The sequence below is a fragment of the Humulus lupulus genome, chromosome 4 (assembly GCF_963169125.1).
Source record: "Humulus lupulus chromosome 4, drHumLupu1.1, whole genome shotgun sequence".
In the NCBI taxonomy this organism is placed as follows: Eukaryota; Viridiplantae; Streptophyta; class Magnoliopsida; order Rosales; family Cannabaceae; genus Humulus; species Humulus lupulus.
The window spans coordinates 200,443,973-200,448,962 of record NC_084796.1 but is presented as its reverse complement, the minus strand read 5'-3'; the positions used below and the strand labels follow the sequence as shown (position 1 = coordinate 200,448,962).

Here is a 4,990-nt window from a genome sequence, read left to right as displayed (position 1 = left end):
ATATCAAGGTAAGAGTTGATATAGGTGTATAACTGTAATTTGGGAATTGGAGAAGAATTTTGTTCTTCACGTCAAGTATGCAATTATATGATAATTGAGGTTGAATAATTAATTTAGAATTATTTATTAATTTTAAAAATATATGTATTAATTTAAATATATAAAATTTCAAATTTCATATATATATAAATTAATTAATTAATTTTTTAAATTAATTATTTTATTTGAGTGGGAGAAAATAAAATTTGTAAGTCAAAAATAAGTTTTTATTTATTGAATTTTAAAAGATGATGATAATGATGATCATCAATTTGAATTTTGAATTAAAAATTTCAATTTTGAAATATGGTTGTCATCTTTTCCTTAAAAAGATTAACACCTTATTTTGTGGGAGAATGATTTAGTTAAATAATTAAATAAAAGAAAAATGCAAAATCCATGAAAAGGGAATAGCAGTACAAGACTGACACAGTCCAAGGACTGAGACATGCATGTACCACTATACAGATATTGTATCTGTGTAGTTTTCATTTTATTATTTAATAATTTGAAAATAGTTTTTCAAATATGGTAAGTTAGACTTTTACCTAAAATCTAATCCTATCATCATTATTATAATATTTTATATTACTATTATTATTAGGAATAATAAGGTAACATATATATATATATATGATATGGAAGAAGAAAAAATACACAAGAAACACACAACATTACAGAGAAAAATCAGAATAGTTCTCTGAACTTTTGTCGGACAAAAACTCTCTCTTTCTTCTTCTTTATTATAGCTATTTTCATACTATAATCCAAGTTCTTATGTGTTGAGAAATATTTGTGAATCCTAAAATACAAACTCATCTTCTCTATGTGCCCACACACATCTAGAGGTGTAGAGAACACTCCGGAAGATCGTGGTTTGAGTACTCAAGGCTTTGGATAGGAAGATCGATAAAAATAAAAAAAATACTCAAGGACACTTGATAGGCTTCAAGAGGTAACAGTTCATGTTCTTGATATTTTGTATTTATATGTTGTATATATAATAAATATATTGTATATTTATATATATATATATATTTGTTGCATGATTAATAATATTGTATGATAATATTTCTGGATTATTTTCTTGGTCATATAAATTGTTTATATGATTATTGAAAATTTTTGTATATTGTTGTTGTGTTGTTTCATAAAAATAAAACAACAACGGGCCCACCACGCGAAGTTTTTCTCAGCATGCTCTGATTGGTTTTCCAACACTAACAACCCAAGAATTTATCTTATAATTGTAAATATTTTGACCGAAATAGGGTCTAGGGTACTATTTTGATTCATTTTGTAAAGCACGGGATCTAAATTGTCATTTAACAAAACACATGGGTCGATCACGTATTTAGGAAAAATACAGGGGCCAAAATAGTATTTTCCCATCTAAAATATTTCAAATATTGTTTAATAACATTACCAAATATACTTAACTTAAGAATATACAAAAAAAATTAATACAACCAATTTTCAGCCCAAAAAAAATTGAAATGTTACTTAAAAAGGCTCCAAAGCAATTTTCCAAGCTCCTCTAATCTTGTATGAACATTGTCCACAATATTTTAAACATAAAACAAACATATAGCAACCTACATTTGTCAATTTCAATCACTTCTTCAAACTAAAAAAAAATAGAAATTAGGACAAAAACTTGAAAAATACTTACCTATAACATATTTCTAAATGCTCCTCTTGATGTTTGATGAAGATATTGATGAAATGGAGCTAAAATAAATTGAGTTTACACCCCAAAATTTGAGTTTTTGGTGGTGGAGTGTGAGGGGGGCTGAAAATAGAGAAGAGTGGGAAGACAGAAAAAAGAAAAAAAAAAGGAAAGGAAAATGAGGAAGGGGGCACTGGTGAAGTAAAAATATTTTCTTGCCTAGTTATGTGAAAAGTTCATCTACAAAATAGTAAAATTCATTATTCATTTTTTGTTGATTATATTTAAGAAATTATATTAAGACGTTTTATTAAATAGAAGAAAAATTACATCTTACAAATAATAGTTTTACAACACTGAGCTAATTAATCCCACAAACGAGGATGACAGTGTAAGCAAAAATTACAGCTATAATGACAATTAACATATTGGAAGAGGGGCACCATTCCAGCTGTTGAGACATTCCAACATGGGGTCGATGATCTTTCCTTCACACATAGCAGTGAACACCTTGTCGAACTCCTCTCCTGGTGATATAACATTCTCCCCTGTAAGCAAACCAGTTCCCAACTCCTCTCTCACAAACTTGTACAATGGATAAGACCTGCACTCCTTGATCTTGTTCGATATGCCTGCATTCCCACTTTTCACGCCAATCCTTGCACTCTCAACCTCTTTAGGCAAAAGGGTCTTCAGTTCTTCCTCAAAAGCTCCAATCTTTTGGAAGATTGAAGTGTTTGAATTCTTCTCATTTTCACCGTTAACCAAAGCTTGTTCGACTAGTACTTGCCTTAGTTTTTGCATCAATGGGTAGGTAGCACTGCAGGGATCATCAATGTACGTGAAGACATATTCTCTATCAACAACTTTAAGCAGTTCCTTCTCGCAAAATCTTGATGGGTGGAGCTCGCCATTAATGCCGGTCGTTAGCACTTTCTTACCCACTTGACTCACAATCTTCTTAACTGTGTGCCTTAGATTCTCCTCCAAATGTCTCAAGTCAATGGCCTGGCAAAGAGCAACCAAGAATGTTGTAGACATGAGCTTGAGAATATCAATAGCCTCAGCAGTCTTCCTTGAAGATATCAATCCCAGAGAGTTCACATCTTGATTGTGTTGTTCAGCGCTCTGGACATGGCTAGTAACCGGATTAGCAAGATATTGAAGCTCCGAACAATAGGAGGCCATGGCGATTTCAGCTCCCTTGAAGCCATAGTCTAAACTTGGGTTGCGGCCACCAGAGAGATTTGAAGGCAGACCATTGTTGTAAAAGTCATTGACAAGCTCAGAAAATTGGGCAAACATGAGCTTACCAATTGCTGCAACTGCCAAACGGGTATTGTCCATGGAAACTCCGATTGGGGTCCCTTGGAAGTTGCCACCATGAAGAGCCTTGTTTCTTGAAACGTCAATCAAAGGGTTGTCATTCACTGAGTTGATCTCTCTTTCAATAGACTTGGTTGAGAATCTGATCACTTCGATCATGGGTCCAAGCCATTGGGGTGATGTCCTAAGTGCATAGCGATCTTGCTTTGGCTTCTGAAGAGGATCCATCTCGTGAAGCTTCTGAGCATCTTTAATATAAGAGCTGCCATCCAAAATGTGTTCCATAATGGCTGCAGCCTCAATCTGACCAGGGTGGTGCTTCAACTTGTGAGTCAAGTGATCAGTGAACTCGGGCTTACCATTCATCACTTCCGCAAAAATTGCTGACAAGACTTCGGCCAACACAGCAAGAATGTTGGTCTCAAAAAGAACAGTAGAAGCCACAGCTGAACCAATAGCAGTGCCATTAACAAGAGCAAGGCCTTCTTTAGGCTGCAACTCGAAGAAGTCGGAATCAATGCCGGCAACTTTGAAAGCTTCCTTTGCGGTGAGGGATTTACCGTTGGGGCCGACAGCCTTGGAATTAAGCCTGCCCGTGAGCAAACCGGCAATGTAAGACAGAGGCACAAGGTCACCAGATGCCGTGATTGTTCCACGCAATGGCAAGCATGGGGTAACATTGTTGTTGAGGAGCTTGGCCATGGCTTCCAAGATCTCAAATCTGATACCGGAGTAGCCTTGTAGAAGGGTGTTGATCCTAACGAGCAAACCTGCTCTTGCTGAAGAGCGAGGCAAAGTGTGGCATGACTCTGTTCCATGGCCAAATATTCCAGCATTCAAGAATCTGCAAACAATAAAATTTAGAAAGATCAGTCACTGATGCAAGCCTTGGATATTAGTTTTTCTGGGAAGGTTGTACATAAATATTTTAATAAAGATATTAATATTTTGATGTTGGCCTCTCCTAGAAAGAGTACTTGCAAAGGTGAAACGGACTACTTCTCGGTATACTATATAAACATATATATATTTATATATATCTAATAAATTGATCCGATCTCACTAAATCGAGTTTACCAAGCCTAACATCAAAACAGAGTAAACTAGATATGGCCAAAGTACATAAAGTGGTGATATATTAATTACCTGATTAGCTCCTTTTGAAGCGCACCGCCTTGTTTGGTTCTCCTGTGCGATGTCGCACCGAACCCAGTGGTAACACCATAGCTGTCTGTACCTTTGCTCATACTCTCCATAACCCAATCACTACTAGCCTTAACTCCGGCCCTTGACGACTCAGAAAGTTCTACTTTAACTCCGTCGACATCGCCACCGGCGGCAATGGCAGCCACCTGGGATATTGTTAGCGTCTCACCGCCGAGACGGACGACCGGTTTCCGGTACTCCGCCACCATTCTCTTTCACTTCATCCAAGTGGCTCCCAGTCATCGACTCAGCCGCCGCACCCCAGTTCAACGGGTCATTAGAGACGATGGGTGCTGGCTTAGTCTTGCAGAAACTCTCCATTTGTAGTAAAGAGAAGTAAATATCTTTATATAATTATCAAATACTATATTGAAGTGTTTCTGATAGAGAGTGTGATTGTGGAGAGCTTAAGAAGAAATGGTTTGCGAAAGGAACAAATTGGATTTGGTTTGAATTGTAAGGAGAAGATATAGCGGTCTTATATAGAAGTCAGAAGGTGGCTTCACGCGAGAGAAAGAGAGAGGTGGTGGGCCTTTTCAAAAACGATGGCTTTAGAGAAAGAGAAAGAGTTGGTAGGTGGTTCTTAGGTATTACGTAACTACGTATGCATGAGATGAGAATGACCACGAAGCAGTCAGTAGCGAAAGAGTTTGGTATATAAATGAATCGAGGCCGTCCCATGCATGCAACTTGGTAGAATCCTAATGGTTGAGATTGGTTTGTAGTTCTGAGTGGGCTATAGAAAAAGTT

At 36.5% G+C, this 4,990-nt stretch overlaps 1 pseudogene; it reads right to left on the bottom strand.

The window, feature by feature from the left end:
• Window positions 1-1,986: 1,986 nt before the first annotated feature.
• On the bottom strand, window positions 1,987-4,690 carry LOC133831109 (phenylalanine ammonia-lyase-like; annotated as a pseudogene).
• Between the last annotated feature and the right edge of the window lie 300 nt (window positions 4,691-4,990).